Raw genomic sequence first — 18434 nt, 5'->3', positions numbered from 1 at the left:
AGATCTTTTCTTCTGGGAAAAAAAATCATTTGGGCAAGGGGAAAGGGAAGCCCATGAAGCCCTGTCTTCAAACTAAGCTGATTGTCCCACTTTATACAAAGGAAGAATATATCATATCATATTCAGATATTAATATATCTGAAAGGAACAAAAGAAAATCCCCACTTTTCACTGGCATAGTTACTCTGTCGTGCTCCCATGTGAAAGGGCACCATGTACCCTACTAAAGATCAGGAAGAGTTGTGTCCTTTGGCTCTCTTCTTGAGGCAGATGTACAAGAGGTATCTTGGGCTCAGATGTGTGCAATCCTTTGAAATTTGATTTGTCCCTGGTCCTGCTGCCTCTCATGCAGAGTTGCAGTGGGTGGGACCATCATGCTGATGTCCCCATTGGTGACTGCACTTATTTCAGGAATGTTCTGTAATCCAACCTGGCTCATTGTTGACAGCCACAACTTTCCAGGCCCCTTTTCTTCTCCTTGGCTCCCTCACTTATTAGGAGGGCAGTAATCATACAGGGGTACCTGGAGGAAAGGATGGGCCACCACACTGAGCTGCAAGGCTCAGGCAGAGCAGGAGAAGGCCTTTCCTGGGGAAGAGATCTCTTGCCCCCACCTGCAGACTGTCCTTATACATCCATCCATCCTTGCCTGGTGTATTACCCAAGGGCAAAGATCTGACCAAGTTCTAAGCAGGCAGTGTGCCATCGTGACAGATGGCACAAGAGGGGCAGCCAAGAAGCCATGTATGTGCATCCAGTGTCTTTAGGGGTTGGGTTCCCAGCCAGGAACGTCAGAGCAGCTGTCCACCCTCAGTTTACGTGCCTGTAGTTTAGGGGGATCTTCCACCACTAATCCAGCTTCAGAGCTGGTTTGACTTTCAAAAATTAAAAATAGCATTGATTGCCCCATATGGAGAGTGAGTCTTGACCCATTTGCATCAAGGGTTGGTGTGGGTGAATGGGGAGGGGGGCAGCATCAAAGAATGGGAGGGTGGGGAACTGTGTTAACCTCCATTTGTTTTTTTGTTGGTATCTGCTTTGGGACTGTTAGGAATGCCTCCATACACTAGCCAGATCTGGCCAGGGTGCCCAAGGCAGGATTTGGGCTGTGCTGGGAGAGAACAAAGAGGACTGGATTCTTCTACCCTATTTATCTCAGTCCTAGAACTCCATGCTACCCTGTGTCCACAGTGGCTAGACCGAGTTGTTCAAAATAGACATTTTTAAGCCCTGTAGTTAAAATTGAGTCCTCATCACAAACATGTAACAACTGGGTGTCAGATTCTGCCACTGACAGATGTCTCAACCAGGCACTTATTCTCTGTTGGTCTTGCAGAGGTGCAGATGCATTTCCTCACAGGGACAGAAGAAGATTTTCCCTGACTCTAATTATCAAATGTTCAGGTGTATTTGGAGGTTCAGAGATAGATCTAATAAAGGATTTAGATTGAAAAAGGTCAGATACTTAAATGCTCAGCCTGACATGTTTGACTTCTAGAAAGAGATCCAGACCTGTGATTTGGGGGGTTTAGCCCAAGCACTTCACAGATCACTTAAGAAAGGGTGTGAACCAGTCAACATATAGGGATTAATTAACCCCAAGGAAAGGCTAAATATGGGTCTGTGTTTGAAATTTTGCACCTCCTGAAATGCGGGGTAGTGATAGCTCAACAATTGAAGCACCTCAAGTAAGAGTTAATCTAAAATCTAGAGATCCTTACAGGTCAATCTCTATGAGATACATACGTGGAAAAAGTTTTCAGAGCCCAGGATTTAAGCTTGTTATTGTCTTGTAAAAGATTATTCTCCAGCCACTGGGATATCAGGGGATATCCAGCTGTACCTTTACATCCCCACTGGTCTGAGTAGGAGCTTGCTCTGCTGAACCTAAGTTTCAGTTTGATTTAGTTGCTTGGTAGAAAGGCTGTTGTTAGAAATGTAGCTGATAGTATCAGTCAAAATGTTTAGGGGAAAACTTTAGTACTATATCTGAAGCACTCAGTGTGCCTAAATTTTGCCCATAAAGACACCTGAACACTGTTTTGGATGCTCAAATATGCTCTGATCCTAACAGGATTTCAACTTTGAAATCTTACTGGGTATCTTAAGTTATCACAGATGTTGCAAATAAAAAATGACTATAAATACTCCAAACTTTTATTTTTCAGAGCTACTTGAGATTTGTGACTTGAGATTTAGAGCATGGCAGAGTGAGCTGGGAATTACTTCATTTCACCTCTGACTCTGGGTAAATGTTCTTACCTGTGCTAATGTGTGAGGCCAATCAAAGCATCTGGGGTTACCTGTCACTCCAGAACATTCCCAGTGAGCCATCATGATGTGACCTGCAGTCTGTACACCTGGTCATCTGTTTACAGTCCAGTCCATGGAAATGTGCTGATTTAGTTGTGGCTTTGCCCTCCAGGGTCATTTGGATGCAGCTGAAAATTTTTTCTATCATTTGAAACATCTTTTCTTCCCCACCATTCTCCTTTTCTGTGGTGTTGCATATTTTCCTGTTTTCCAGCACTTTAAATTAAATGTCATAAAGCATGTGAATTTGAATCTCATGTGAGAGATACACAGAAATATGTTGAATCACATTGTGATATCTTCTGGGGCCCCTGTGCCCACCTCAGTGTCATGCAGCATTTGCAGCTTACAAGAGACCTGTTGGTTATCCCAGTGTGGTTATCACAGCCATGAAAGACAGCACACTCAGTCCTGGTTTGTGAATTCATCTAAATCACTGGGTTTCAACCCATTGTCTATGAATAACTTGTGTTTGTAGGAGTATTTTCCCTGTTTACTGAAGGGAGAGTGCACTTTGTAGTGTTTTGCATCTTTGCAAAATAATTCTACACAACATTCAAACCTTAACATCTTTGGGGTGCTCTAGTGATAATAGAGATGATAATTTGCCCTGTTTGTCTCGGTGACTTTCTTCAAATTGCCCTCTCATAACCTCAGTACATTTCCTTCATCATCTGCAAACACTCTGTACTACAATGTAAACCAGGAAAAATAATTTCTGGAAATGCAGACCTGGAAATGGCATTATTGACACTGAAACAATAAGCAAAATAGGAAGAATAAACAAATAAACATAAATTTTGCAGAGTTATTTGGAATATGTTAAACCACAGTAACTATTAAAATGCATAGTTAGGTATGATACTTTTTGTATTTAGTATTTCTATTCAGAAGATGCATCCTGTAGATGGACAGGAGCATGATTCAGGAATGCAGAGCTCTGACAACACAGGATTTACCCAGTCTCCAGCTTCTGTCTAAGTAAAGGAATTGGCTGATTTGTGATCCTCATTAGGAATCTCATTGCATGCGAAATTCTTCCTAAAACATCGAGTTCATAGAGTTAAAACACAAGGCAAGAGCAAAAGTGAGTATGATGCAAAGATGAGGGACATGTGCCATAAAGGTTTGTAATTTTACAGTTTTACAGGGCAACAATCAGTCAACATTTTAATGGTTGGACTCAATGATCTGAGAGGTCTTTTCTAACCTTAATGATTCTATGATTCTGTGATACAAACTTTACTTGAAGCAAGGAAGGATGGTTACCCTCCTCTGCCTCATATTCAGCTCTCACCATCAGTTTTCCTTCCCCTCTTGCAGGCTGAGTGGATTTCTGTCCCCATCCATGAGAACAGAGCACCTTCACCAGAAGCAGCTGTGAATCTCTCACATTGGTGAGGTGGCTAGGGCAGCTTTTGGGAGGAATTATGACTGCTTAATTTGGGACCAGCACGGGAAAAATCAGATTATTCTCCAGCCAGGCTGGAGCAGGGATGTCTGCAACACCAGCCTGTCCTGTACCCTCCTGCTGGCAACGTGGCCATTCTGGTGTCTGCATCCCCTGGCAATCCCCAGCCTTGGCACGGTGAGCACTCGGTGCTGGTGATGAAGAAAAGGCCTCTGTAATAACTGAGCAGAATAAGGCTCTGCTTTCAGGAACTTTCTGGACTTGCCCTATTCCCCAGTCACTCTAATGTTCCAGCAAATACTTTGTGAGACAGTTTTCACACTGCTTCTAGGAACACACAGAATATTCAACCAAAATGTCATGTGTCGTCTGTTTGACCTCTTGGCGTTTATTGAAGCAAGTTTACCTCATAGCTACTATTTTCCTAATAAATTCTGTTTAGGGTTTGTTTTTCAAGCTCAAATGGAAAATCCCAAATTGTGTCATGACAAGAGTAAACACTCCTACATGCTGAAAATGTTCTGTTTTCCATTGCTCCGTTGCCAAAGTCTGGGGGTGAAAAAAGGCTCTCACAGGCTGAGTGTTGAGGGTGTAGTAGAAGTGGGAGGTAGCCAACTTGGAGTCTGAAGCTTGTGTGTTCCTTCAGCAACTGAGCTGCTATTGCCCTGATCCATCCACAAAGGATCAATTAATCAAATCTTTCTCCTTAATCAACTGATGCAGCTATCCCTGCCTTGATTAACTTGTGGAAGGAATGTTTTTCAGTGGAAGAAGTATAATTAGCTCACATAGTGCTGGGCAGACCACAGCCAGCTTGAAGAAGTGTGAATCTTGTACATCTGGATGCTGGACACCTCTGGACTACAGCACTTGGATATGTGTTGGTGCAGCAGAGTTCCCTGAGGCTTTACCATCTGAATCAGAGCTCTGCCTCTTTGCAAGGCTGAGCTCAGAGCAGCATTTCAGGAAAATGAAGGAATTAAATTCCAGATAGGCCTTGGGAAATGGTCTGGATGATGAGGTGCCTGAATCCAGCACACAGGCCCCAAACCTCTTCTCAGCTGCCATCTGACACAGCAGGTGCCTCATTTTCTGCTAGAGAGTCTGAGCAAACCTGCCAAGGCCTGGCAGAGCTCAGACACCTGGAGACATGCATGAACCTCATGGCATTCTAGAAGAGCCATTCCTCTCCCACTCCTACCTATGGACCAAAAGGATGTTCAGATAACTGGGGCACAGCCCTTGGAGGTCAGCTGTGGACATGTGTCCTTGCAGAGAGCATCCCCTGCAGCTCATCTGAGGCTGCACCATCAGTTCATGGGTTTATGAGGTCAGATAACCTTCAGGTTACTGAAGAGATACACCCTATTGCTGTCCTATCACTTTCTGTACAGTCAAATATCCATCAGGTTGGGGGACAAAAGGATAGAGGAGCTGGAGGAGGAATATTGTTTTCAAATCTTGGATTCAACCTCCTACATTTCAGGTGTGTGTTTTCAGCCTCTGGCTATATGAGAGGCTTGGAGGAAAGGCAGAGTAGCAGAGGAGTCACAGCTGAGTTATGTACCTGGCTGCATGGCAATGTTTAATTTCCTTTTTTGTGTTTTATGTCCCATGCAACCAAGATCTCCCTTCACATTTTAAGTGCAATTTCTAAGCTGCAGAGTCTTTGTCTTCAGCACACTCTGGATCTGAGCTAATGTCTATAAAATCAGAATACACTGTAAAGGCTGATTTTTAGACAGACTTTCTCTTCTGTTATATTATATTTACCCCACAGATTTAATTGAGGAACTCATTTTCCCTGTAGGGAAAGGAGAATAGTCTTATCCTAAACAAATCCAACTTTGAGGTCTGACTGATGAACACATGTTCAAGCATGGTGTGTCCTCATGCCAGTGGTTTCCCAGGCCTTTCTGAAGAGTCAGGCTGATATCTAAGCTCTCACATGTGAGAAATCTCAGTGCAACTGAAGTAGGTGACAAAAGTTTTGTTGATTTTCCACTGGGAGGGATTTCACTGAAAGCAATTAGAACTCAATAGCAGAAACACAAAAACATCTCAAATGATAACGTGGCCCAGACATTCATGCTGGAATGAGAATAGTCTTGCTGAGATGTCTTGCTGGGGAGAAGCACTTTGAGAAGGATTTGCTCATTCCTCTTATGTGTAGGAAGTGGAGGACTGAGTTAACTCCTTCCATCCCTGCAAAGATAACTGATTTCTCTCAAGGTGAGCTGGACACTGCACAGCTGAGATCCCAAAAACCACTAACCACTTTAGAAATGCTTGGCTCTGGGGTCTGTCCTGAGACCTTTTCTTGACACATCCACAGATAAACTCAAGTCTGCCAGAAAGACTTTGGAGCCAAAATATGAACCTTTCATTTTTCATTTCTGTCTCCACTGAGCCTTCTCCTGCTCCCAGGGAAGAAGCCACAGGCTTCTGCTGCAAGCTGCTGTGCTCAAGCCATCCTCTGCACATGGCCAAGTGTTTTTGCATGAGACAAAAACCAGCTCCCCACCAGGCTGGCTGCTTAAGGAAATCAGGAAGGTGGATAGCAGCTGAGGAGCTTTTTAACATTCCAAGAGCTTGGTCTGTTCTTTCTCTTCACCAGGTGAGCTGATTGGCATCCAAGACACATTTAATCCTGCTCTGTGAAAAGGCAATATTTTACAACTAAATGGCTCATTCACCTGAAACCTCACATTTTCCAAGAAAACTTGCCAAGCTGGGTTTGAAAATCTGCATGCAAATGGATCATGGGATGTGTGTGATAATTTCATTACTTTGTATGACACTTCTTGTGAGGATAGCAGCAGGCTTTTGTGTATTAATGCAGTGACTGATTCATTTTCCAGAAATCCTTACCTTGTGGTAGATAAGACAAGTATAGATGTAAAATACAGGACTTGCTTCATCCATAGGCAAGTCCAGCTGTTTCTGGGTGGAATCCTGCCATAGTTTCACAGTTCATAACTGCAGTGTGTAAAATTTCAGAGCTGAAATTGTATTTCTCCCACATACTGACCTCTGTAGATGTTGCCACAAGCTGCATGTAACAAGGTGAGCAAGGAGATGCTGACTTCACCTGTTAATAGAAGGTGACTGGTCAAAACTGCCTTTAAAGCAATCTTTCACCAGTGCCTTGACTCACCTTCACTTTTCCAGTGAAGAAAGCTTCCACCAGGATGAATTTTCCACAAATGGCTAAGGCAAAGAGCATTTAAAGAAGATGCTCCTTAGAAAAAAACAAGTGAGGAGTTCATCAAACTGAGTAGGTGAGGGTAGTGATTGAACTGGAAAAGAAACCATAAATATGAACACAGACCAGACCAGTAAATAACACAAATAATTGAGTACAGATACTGGCACTGAGTTGAAGAAAACGTGGAGTGTGGGATCAGGTGAGAAAAAACTAACAGAGCTCCTAAATATCTTGTTTGACTGGTCAGAAGGATACCAACAGGGGGGAAAGCAAGAAGAAAGTTACTGCAAACATTGGGATTGAGGACGTGTGAGCAGGGAGGAAGAGAAAGCTTAAAAGAGGAAAAGTAGCCAGTGCTAATAAAAATGGGAGCTGAGTCATAGAAAAGTAAAAAACTGTGAGTGTAGCAGGAGAAATAATGAGGTCTGGGGCAAAACCCCGACATACAGGGAAATTCCACCCCTGTTCATGGCACAAGAGTTGGTTTGAAAACAGACAATATATTAGAAGAGACCTAAAACAGCAGCAGTATAGGTTGGCATCCATCTACTCACTGTATCTGTCCACCATGGGATTTGTTTTCCCTCCAAATGTTGGGCTGACTCACACTTTAATGTGTTTGCAGTTGCACAACTGCTTTTGGGTTTCTGTGAAACAGGCAGACAGTTCTTTTAACCTCCAACCTTTGTTAAGAGCTTTTGATGCTGTTGTTTTGTGTGTTTGACTAAGTGAGAATCAGACCCTGTGACCCTGTGGGCTGGAGGGGACCCTTCTCCTGGCTCCCCCAGGACTTTTAATTCCATGAAAAGCATAAATGTCCAAACTCAGTGCCACTGGAGGCAGTGGAGAGGATGCCACGAGCTCAAAGGATCCAGGGCTCAGAGCCAAAAGTTTCTTTGGACAAAGATAAGGAGACACTTGCACTCTGCCCAGCTCATGGGGACTGGGGTTTTGTGATTCATTTCCTTTTTCAGCACATTGTGGAAGGAGAAAGGGCTTTCAATAGGAACATCCCCAGGATGTACAGTCAGCATGAGACTTGTGCTCTTTACAAATTCTGTGCACTTAAGAGCTGAAGTCACTTAAAGCCAGACAAATGATAGTTCCTGAGGAAACAGATCCTGAAGTTCAGAACTGAACTTGCACTTTCTTGAGGAGAAAGAACCAGAATCAGAACTCAGCAGGATCTGGAGGAGTTTTTCACTTCCGAGAGAAAAGGAAGGCAGAAGATGGGATGACATTACTGCACAGTGAAGAGGGGGCAGCTCAGAGGTTCCAGCTCCCATCCTGGGGCTCAGCCTGGAACCCACCTGGTCAACAGGAACCTTCTTCAAGCAGTCCAGGGTGCAAGCCAGGGGGCCAGGGGAGAGCTGGCAAGGCTGTTTGTTTTGAGGACACATAGGAAATGGCAGCTATTTGGGACATGATGGGAAGTTCTCCCTACCAGGGAACTGCAGGAACCATGTGCCTGCAGCATGCTTGCCTTTCTGGAAGCTATGAACAATCAAGGAAAAAGAGGGGGGGAAAAAAAGAAACACCCAGAGACAAAATGAGGGGGAAAAAGTGCCAAAAAGTAATTTGCAAGAAGAAATTTTATTCTACTTCCTGTTCTATTACTGGTTTTTGGCTTTTTTTTTTCTTTTTTTTTTTTGCTTTGGCTACTCTTTGCTCACTCTGAGCTTCATTAAAAGGCCATTTATTTCTCTAGTTTGTGCATCAAGCTAATTATATCCTGTGCACAGCACGCTTGGACTTGACAAGCCAAAAGGGACAGCTAGGACTGGATTCATTAAAAACAGTTTTTCATTTTATAGTACTATAAAATATAATGATACAATTCGGTCCCAAACATGCAGTAACCAAATTTGTATGGCACAAAATCCATTCCTCCTAATTTGGACTTCCTAGTTGAAGCTTCAAATACTTTTTGTTGCTGTATTTTCACTATCTCTGGTCACTGCCTCATTGAAAGGTGTCAGGAATTATTTAACCAGTAAAATTAAATTGTTGTTTTTCTATCAAGAGTAATGCCTGGGGTTGGCCAAAATGGCATAAAAGATACAGGAACACATTGATTTAAAATAACATTTAATTCCAATATAATGTGGCTCCAAGGCCCCTTTTAGTGAGATACTTTAAAAACATAAATGTAGGCAGTACTGGCCTCGAAAGAATTTATGTGCTGGAGGCTCCTACCAATATAAATCTGTGTCTAGATGGAGGATTCTATCTGGTGGAAAGTTCAGTACTGCTAACAGTTATTGAGCCAGAAATTACCCCATTTACATCTCAGATCTCTGGCTGAGCTTGTGAGGCTGAAACTGCCCAACAGCAGAGAGAAGAAAACAAAAAACAAAAAACAAAAAACAAAAAACAAAAAACAAAAAAAAAAAAAAAACCAAACAGAGAGAAGAAAGCTGCTCCTGAACCAGATACCAACAATGACACTTTTATAGCCATTTATTTCTAATTGCAGCTGTGCCATAAATAACCCAAGATAGCCCTTTTAAAACAATTGTTTAGGATCTGGAAGCCTAACCAATAATTCCCAAGTAACAGGACTTTCACTTCTAACAGGATGGAAGAATATGAGAATTTGGATCATGACTGAGAAATGACCCAAATCCCACAAGTCTCTATCCTGGCAGTTTCCCAAGACTGCCCTTCTCTGGCCTCCACTGGTCCATTTATGTGCTGTGTCCTGCAGATATCACCAGACAGAAGATGTTTTGGGGCTGATTTTGCCTAAGGCAAGGCTATTTGGTACATCCTACCCATCAAGGTTTGGTTTGAGCTGATTATGGAAAAGGTGAGGAGCATCTTCTATGCTGGGTCACTCCTGAGTAGAAGATACCCTGAAGTCATCAGAGTCTCAATATATGAAAGATTTACCCCCCCAAAATCCCAGAATTCTCTATATTTGACTACAAATGCTTGGATCTTCATGACAGAAGGTTTATTCTGGCTAGAGCAAAGTCCCCTGAGTTCACAGCCATGAAAACACCAAATGGCAAGACCACAACAAAAGTGTCCCAGAGGAAATATAGATGGACAAGGTGTCTGATGGACACAAAATTAAACCACAAACTTGTTTTAGAAGGGCCAAGGAGAAATCTGTTGGAAATAAAAATGTTTTGTTAACTTGTTCCATAGCTGGATTAAAGAACATTATTTAAAAACAGGGTTTGGAAGCAGATTTGAACTGAGTATGTATGAGCAGAACACCAAGAGATTTCATTTTAAATTCCAGACACTGGGATTTAAGTCAAAAAGTGTTCACAGCACCTTCCCTCTTTGCTTTCCACCAGTTCTCTGACAGAAAGTATTTCTCCTTCTGGGAGGGCCTAGCAGCACAATTGCCTTCTTTCCCAAATATTTGTTGGAATGACCTCCCATTTCAGAAACCAAAGGAAAAAAAGAAAAATCATTAAAAATTCTCATTAATCAACATTAACTTTGATGTTAGCCTCCCCTAGGAGCAGAACCCTTTCTTACAAAGGACAAGAGCATTCTTTGACTGTGATAAGAAAACAAGTTATTTAATCAATATATTTTCCAGTGTACGTGTTCTTTGGCAGAGGCTTTAAGTTGTCTTTTCTGAGAGTGTGTGTGTCTCTGCTTGGATGTTTGTGTGTGTGTGTGTGTGTGTGTGCAAACTCTCCTGCCTCAGAAAACAGAGCTCTTGGACATGGATAGGAATGTGTCTGGCATCTCTAGAAGAAAAGACTCAGAAGGAAATCAGTGTTTGAGTGAGTTTTGCAAGATCTCCAGCTCTGACTGTTTTGTGGTTAACTTTCCATTCCAAAATTGCTAATGGTGAGCTGTCCAGACCGTGTCTCTCACCAAAGAATTTTGGAATCATGAGAAAACAATGAGTTAGCCGTTAGGAAAGATTAACCTCCCCGTCTTATTCCTTCCAGCTATCACTTTACATAAAAGGGGCATTCATGTCTAAACCACTGCTAAAGAGTCTTGGATAAATTTCTCACCTAATTCCACTGAACTGTCATTTCCACACCAATATGCAGTGATTTAATGTGAGCTGGCTACAGTTCTTGTTGCAGGAGTGTTCAAATTGTCATCTAATGTGGGAGTCCTGGTAATGATACTACACACTGCATTCACACAGAGAACATTTACAAGCTGAACAGACAAGAGACTCAATGGATTGCAGAGAAAGGAAGTATTTTTATATTTTAGGCAATAAAGTCTCATACTAATAAGATGATTTGCTCATAAATATATAAAGAATTCGAGAAGGAATGTGAAATAAACCCAGCTGTGCTAAATCCTGCATCATCCCTCCCTTTTGCTTTATAAAGGACATTAGGGTTTAATTTATTGTGGAAAAGGCAGGTTGTCCCTTCAGATTTCACAGAACCAGAACAAGATGTAACACTTCAAAATAACTAAGGAAATAGTTTCCCAGAATAAGTCTGTCAGTCCCATGTAACAGCCACATTTTAGGCCTAGGAGCAGAAGGATGCTTAGTGCCTGTCACTTACTCAGGCATTTTAATTCTTGCTGCTTTCCTAGGCAGGACTTAATCTGCTCAACATATTCATAGTGCTCAGGATAGTTTTAAAAGGTTTTAAAAGTCAGAAATAAATAATTTTATCAAGCTGGGGTGTGTTTTTTGCCCTTTTTAAAACTACCTGTAAATATATGTCCAGTCCCTCTCAGTGCTACACTGCCTGACTAGTGACATAAAACTGGTGGTTGAGACCATGACATCTTCTCTCTATATGGTTGTATTGCAAATCTGTGCACTTTAATTTGTGAGAACTGCAGAGACAGCAGTTGGATCCTCCTGGAATTGCAGCCTCTGTGCTCTGGTGGCTCCAGGTGAGGTGGTGAGAGAGCAGCCAGCTCTGCCCCTGTGCTACCTGCACATCCATCCTGGGAAATGGGCTTGTTGATCATCTGAATGTGGCTTTCAATTAACATGTTTTGGATAGGAAAGAAAATTGAAAAAACAAAATCCTTCTTGCCCAAGTTTGGATTCTACCCTCTGTAAGGGTTTGGAGGGGTTTGGTGATGCTGAGCCCAGTAACACAGAGGGCTGACACTGACTGCATGGACACCACCACAGAAATGCTGACCTGTGTGATGGTGTGCTAGGGCAGAATAGAGGGATGTGTGCTGCATTCCAGTGCCTCTGCAAAGGGAGATTTTTGGTTTAAGGCTCAACAGCTGTGACTAATCCAGTTGCAGGTTGGCTTCTGGCACCAAGTGCTGCAGTTCTTTAGCCAGCACAAGTGGTCAGCTCTGTCCTTGACAGGAAAAACAAGCTCATAGCAAGAGGACTGACAACTTCCAAGTGTTATGGACAGAGAAGTTTTTGGCAATCTAGAGCCTTTCTATTATTGCAGTGCACCAAATGAAAGTCTTCATAAAGATAGGGAAGAGAGGCCCATCTGGTTCTTAAAGGTCTTTTCCTCTGCTCAGCACTGATGAGGTCACACACAGAAAACTGGGTCCAGTTCTGGGCTCCTCAGTGAAAGAGAGACATGGACATACTGGAGGTAATCAAGAAAAGGGCCATCAAAAGCCTGGAGGGGCTGGAGCATCTCTGCTGAGGGAAGGCTGAGACAGATGGGACTGTTCAGCCTGAAGAAGAGAAGGCTTGGGGTTCTTATCAATACATAAATAAATAACTGAAGGGAGGGTGCAAATAAGACAGATAGGATTCTTCTGGTGGTAAAGGAGTGAGGGGCATCAGGCCAAAACTGAAACACAGGAGGGTTCCTCTGAACATCAGGAAACATTTTTTTACTGTAAGGGGGGACTGGCACATTTGCCCAGGGACCCTGTGGTGTCTCCAGCCTTGGAGATACTCAAAAGTTGTCTGGACACAATCCTGAGCAACTACCTCTAAGTGCTGCTTCTAGAGCAAGGAATTCAGACAAGATGATCTACTGGGGTCCTTTCCAGCCTCAATCAGTTTGTGATTCTGTGACTGGCCAGCAAGAAGGCTTATGTGGCTTTACAGCTGTCAAAATGGTGAAAAAAAATTAAGAAGTCATGCATAATACTGCTCCTTGTCTTCTGTCTCAGACCAATGAGGAGTGTTTGAGCAGTTTCTGTGATATAAAGGGTGCTGTCAATATGCTCTTCCCTTCTCAGGAGGTAAAGGAGAAACAACAACCTTTTATATTTTTGGGATGTGCAAGGCCTCCCACTTCCCTCCTGCAGGACAGGTGCCTGCTCTGGGCTGCTGTGCTCACTGCAGAGTGTCTCCAGCTGCAGAAATATCTGTTGTGACAGCAGGACAAGGGACATGTCAGGAGGCACAGGAGATAAATGGCACAGCAGCCATGCTAATGCTCTCCCTGATGAAGCAGCTGAAAAGCTAAGAACCATTTACTTCATTTCTGGATGAGACAAATCAAAGAAGGCAACTTCTCTGCACAATGTACACTTTTGTGTCAACAAAAATTATCCAGATGGGTATTTATTTTGCCACATGACTCAAAGTTTTTTTAAAATAATTGGAAAATTGATTAATATCTTAACCACTTTAATATCTTGACTGCTTTTTGTTGGACTTCTTATTGTATTTGGGTGCAGTGAGCATTTCCTGGTCGAATGATTTTTCAGGTGGTTATTTTCTGTTGAAAGAATAGGAAGAAAAGCAAAAAGAAGTGTGTTAAATTTTCTGGAGTTATTAGCACCATCTATGCTACAATTTCACCTGCAAGTCCCTTGCAGTGCAATGCAAACCCACCCAGGAGACCTTCCTCATTCAAAGTGGGCAAAGGGTCCTTGAGCTGCTCCAGGAGAAAGTGACTGTTCCAAAACCAGAGGTGATGCATGTTACAAACCTAAAAATGGATCCAGTCTTAGCTCACAGATTTAACACCTGTATTACACTTCAGGCTGAGGAGCTGTTAAATACTATGGGCTTCATGCATATAGATAGGGAGCTATATGCATACATAGACTTTAAATCTAGATGACCTCCACCCATGGAGTGGCTCCCATCCCATCTGTGGCACTGCCTGGTGGAAGCACTGTCACTCAAGAGAGATGACCTCAAGCCCTGCCTGACATGTCCCTTCAAAGCCCTGAAAGGCTGACACTTGTGCCTAGAGCAGGGCATAAATGGTTTTCCTGAAATCACTAAGGCTCCTTGTCTGCCAAAAGCCAGCTCCAAAAGCCTGGAGCTTTAGTTAACAGAGATAACCAAGTGCATAAAATTTCCTTATGTAGTTCAGTAGGTGATTTATTTTTAATGCTCTGAACAAGCTACCCAGCCAGAGGAGATTTATCAGTTGCCTGGTTGGTCCTCTGGGCAAAGCCAAGGCTACTGATTCCCTCCAGCAGTTCCCACATCAAACCCAGCAACAATAGACAAGGAAGTGTCAGTTATTAAATGGGCTGAAAACACTTTCCATTGTTAAGTAAAGGATTTCCTTATGATTTCCCATGCCAAATAATAAATTCTGAGTTACACAGTCCGTGCCATGACAGACCAGTGCTACTGCAGAGAAGATAAATATTAAAACCCAATGACATCTTCAGCATTTCTTGTCAAAGCTGGCTCAGGACTATCCCCAATATGTGCAAGACTGAGTTTAACTCCTGTTTCCCCCCTTCCTCTTCCATTTTCAGCTGGAAGAGATGAAAGGGGAATACAGTTTTTCAAGGGAGAGCTTTGCTCTCACGGTGAGGAGGGCTTGTCCTCCAGCCATTGGAACTGTGGAGCAGCCTGGTGGGATCTTGCTGTGATCTTTTCCATTTCCCTGGAAGCAAGAAATGCAAACATGTTCATTGCTTCATAAATACAGTAAGTGTTACAGTGAGGGTTTTTTTTTAACAGGATTTTTTTTTCTTCCCTTTTTTTTCTCCAGTAACTAGAAATTGCAAATGCTCAGGAAAAGAAGGAGGATTGTAGGGGAGCCCAATTCCCTTGGGCAAGCTGTTGTACACATGTACAGGAAATTGAATGCAGAAATTATTGCATGCAAGGCTGTTAAAGAAGTGTTGGGGTTATAAAACAGATCTTTCAGCTGCCACCCATTGTGGACATTCCAGTTGTAAAGGGTCAAGATTTAATACAAATCTGCTGTTCCAAATTACATTTGTCTTTTTCCATAAACTAGAAGTCATCAAAGATTTACAGGAAGGTAATTTTTTTCCTTGTTACTTTAACTTATTTATCTTCTCTCTGAATTTCAAAAGAAGGAGGAGAAGGAGAAGGAGAAGGAGAAGGAGAAGGAGAAGGAGAAGAGAAGGAGAAGGAGAAGGAGAAGGAGAAGGAGAAGGAGAAGGAGAAGGAGAAGGAGAAGGAGAAGGAGAAGGAGAAGGAGAAGGAGAAGGAGAAGGAGAAGGAGAAGGAGAAGGAGAAGGAGAAGGAGAAGGAGAAGGAGAAGGAGAAGGAGAAGGAGAAGGAGGAGGAGAAACCCATTGATTTGGTAGAATTTATTAGGGTGCATGGGTATAATGGCTTCTGTTCTTGGTCTGCTGAAATGTCCATGAAAATTCTGAGGGTCTTTTCCAACATACCTTAGCTCTCCTGAAATAGGAAGTGTGATGCTGCACAACATCTTATTGTGCTTGATATGTAATTTATTACAGACCTGCTGTTCTCCTGATCTGATATTTCACCATTTGCCATGTGAAATCATAGCACACACTGGAGGTGAGGTGGCTTGTTTCTAAATAATTGTGACAATAAAGCAATTTGGTATTCAGATCTTCAGTTGCTACCAGGTATTTTGATTATGCTTCCCTTTCTCTGCCTCTACTTTTCTTCCTGTTTTCAAGGCAACAGATGAAAAGATGTCTCGAGGCCATCTGCAGAATTAAATTTGAGATTATGGTGCAAGTAGGTGCAGCATCAGTTAATTTAATTGATTTTGAAAGAGGTAAGAGGAAAACAAGCTTGCAGCCCCATCACTGAAATCATATTCCAGAGGCGTGCTACTTCATGCTATTATTTTTCCCAAAATTCATCTGAATTTTCTTATCAGCAAATCAAAAGCTGTTCTTACAAATTTAACATATTTTCTGATCTAAATCCTTTTTTTACTTGAAGCCAGACACAAAATATATTTTTAAACACTGCTGCTCAATTTACGCCCTGGCTATTAATGTTTCATCTGGCTGTTTTAGTCATATTCATTATTCCTTCAGACTCTATAAATGCACAGGACAAATCCCCCAAGTTTTGCTTTTCAGGCTGCAAATTCAATTTTGGTGACTCTACATGAACTTTGAAGCTCTGGCTGGAGCCAATCTCTAGGAACTGCAGCTCCTGCTTTGTAGAGGCTTAGTCTTGATTTTGCAAAGAGCTTTTGTGTAATCAGTCAATTAGAGCTGTGACCAATGATCCATATCAGCAACTGATGGGGAGTGCAGGATTGGTGCATTTGGAATCCAGGTTTCAGCCTTTCTGGTTAGGTAGTGATTCTCAAACAGTATCAATATTGAAGGTATTACATTGATTTCTTCAATTTCTTGACTACAAACACCTATAGTCAACTCTGTATTAATTACAGAAGTTCTGGACATTGTATCTTTCAGTATTTCCATCTATGTTTGGACTGTTAGGAAATCCTTCCCCGATAGTTTTCTGTAACATCATCTGGAATTGTAAATAAATGCACTGATGCAATTACAATCAGTTAATAACAGCCAAATCCTGCCACTACAGCTCAAGTGTATTTGTTTAAACTCTGAAATGGTGTAGTTAGATTGTTTCATCTCTTTGTAGAAACCTAACTTTAAAAAGAATGTTAAGCCAGAGTAAATTTTGTGTAAGTGGGTGCTTACTTAAAGGCCACATATTTAACAAGACACTTTAACAGCTGCTGTTCTGTAAGAAAGAATAATTGCAGAAAAAAACTTCGGAGCTTAGCATTATTTTATAGTTTCCCCTTCCAACGACCCCCTTAGATTGCATTTGCTGAGATCTCTGTTGTTATAAAATGCTCACACAATTACTGACAATAGATGTAGAATGCAAATGTGTTCTCCACTACTTAGGATGGTGTGAGCACCTTTATTTGCTGTGCCTGCAAATATTTGGCACTGCTTTAAAATACTCAAATGTGCTATAAGCCACTTGCAGTCAGTTTGATTTGAATATTGCTAATTAGCTTAATAGTGGAGGAGGCACCAGAGCCTGAGCAGTTGAGCATGCCATGGGAAGCCACACACAGGGCTGAAGCAGCTTCCACCTTGGATGAATCCCTGAGAGTAGGAACAGGGAGCAGAGCAGCATGGGCACACAGCAGCTGGCCCTGTTTGCTCTGAGATCCAGGGATTGCTCCTGAATTTGCCCACAGGCACAGGGATGCTCCTGAGGATGCCTGACTGCTTCCCAGAGACCTGAGGGGTAAGGTGGCAGCGCAGGCACAGATGAACTGGGATGTTTGCTGTCCAGGCATTGAGGAGCCAAATCCTTCATGGAAGTGGCTGTCCACAGGGAAAATGGCACCAGGAGGAGCAAGGAGGGGCCTGAAACTCAGATGTTTGGAGAAAACAAATGAGTGAATGCAGCAGAAACTGTTGGGTAGTTAGAGAAGGGAAAATCCTGGGGCTCTGCCACTGGCATTATTTCTGCCATTTCAGCTGACTACATCAACTATTCTCCAAGAAGGAAATGAGTTCTCAGGCTTTCCCCTGAGGACCAGTTCCTGTCCACTCATCCAGCTCCCCACTCCAGTGCCAGAAAAAAACCATAAGAGCTGATTTCTCAGCACCTTCCTTACCAAGAGGTGTCTCTGGGAGGGATGTACCCCTGCCTGCAGTGCCCTCCTCCTCTTCCCCATGGCAATTTGTGGTGTTGAACAAGTTCTGCATCACCTTATGAGACATCTGTGTGGTCTGCTCTAATTTCTGATAGCCACTGTCACATCAGCCTGCCTCACTGCCTTTGTGCCACAGCTGGCTTCTGCACAGGTGAGACCTGGGGCACTTCAAATGCTTTGGCATTTTAAGGGAACACATATTTAAGTACCTGAACCCAAAATGAAGGTGGATCAGCATGGGAGAATGGCATTCAGGCCACACACAAGCCCACAAGACACACTTTATCTGGGTGTGTAGCTCATCCTTTCTCCAGACCATGGGTACCTAGTGCAGAAGCCATGTACCTCTGGAGTCAAATAGGATGGGGCTCACAATTGTTTCTCAAAAGACTGAAAAGAGAAAAAAGACTCACTCTCTCAAAGCATGGCTGCAGAAGAGAAGGGTTCTGGTTTTCCATCGCTGTTTCTCTTCTAAAAATGTCACAGAAAACAACCTGTCAGAGAGGATCAAAAGTAACACTTTTACTCATGGGATCTTGTTGATGCTGTTTGTTTATCTGTCTCCACGGACCTGACTTGGCTTTGGTGGGAAGGGTGTGGGCATGCAAGGACACCTGTCCTGGGCTCACATCCATCACCTCCTGCTCTCCTGGGGCACGATGGATCCAGATTATTTGAACCCTGTGGCTCAACTGGAACTTAAACAGAAAAATGGCACCCTCCTGTGGCAATGGCTTAAAAAATA

General features: G+C 42.7%; 1 long non-coding RNA gene across 1 annotated transcript; it reads right to left on the bottom strand.

The window, feature by feature from the left end:
• Positions 1 to 13413: 13413 nt before the first annotated feature.
• Positions 13414 to 18171, bottom strand: LOC130252469 (uncharacterized). Its single transcript, XR_008840365.1, has 3 exons — positions 18103 to 18171; positions 14600 to 14677; positions 13414 to 13543 (listed from the first exon to the last, which is right to left on the bottom strand). It is a non-coding gene; the product is annotated as an uncharacterized LOC130252469 (long non-coding RNA).
• Between the last annotated feature and the right edge of the window lie 263 nt (positions 18172 to 18434).

Source organism: Oenanthe melanoleuca, chromosome 4 (assembly GCF_029582105.1).
Source record: "Oenanthe melanoleuca isolate GR-GAL-2019-014 chromosome 4, OMel1.0, whole genome shotgun sequence".
NCBI lineage: Eukaryota > Metazoa > Chordata > Aves > Passeriformes > Muscicapidae > Oenanthe > Oenanthe melanoleuca.
The sequence above is the reverse complement of the archived record's forward strand: the minus strand, read 5'-3'. Positions and strand labels throughout refer to the sequence as shown.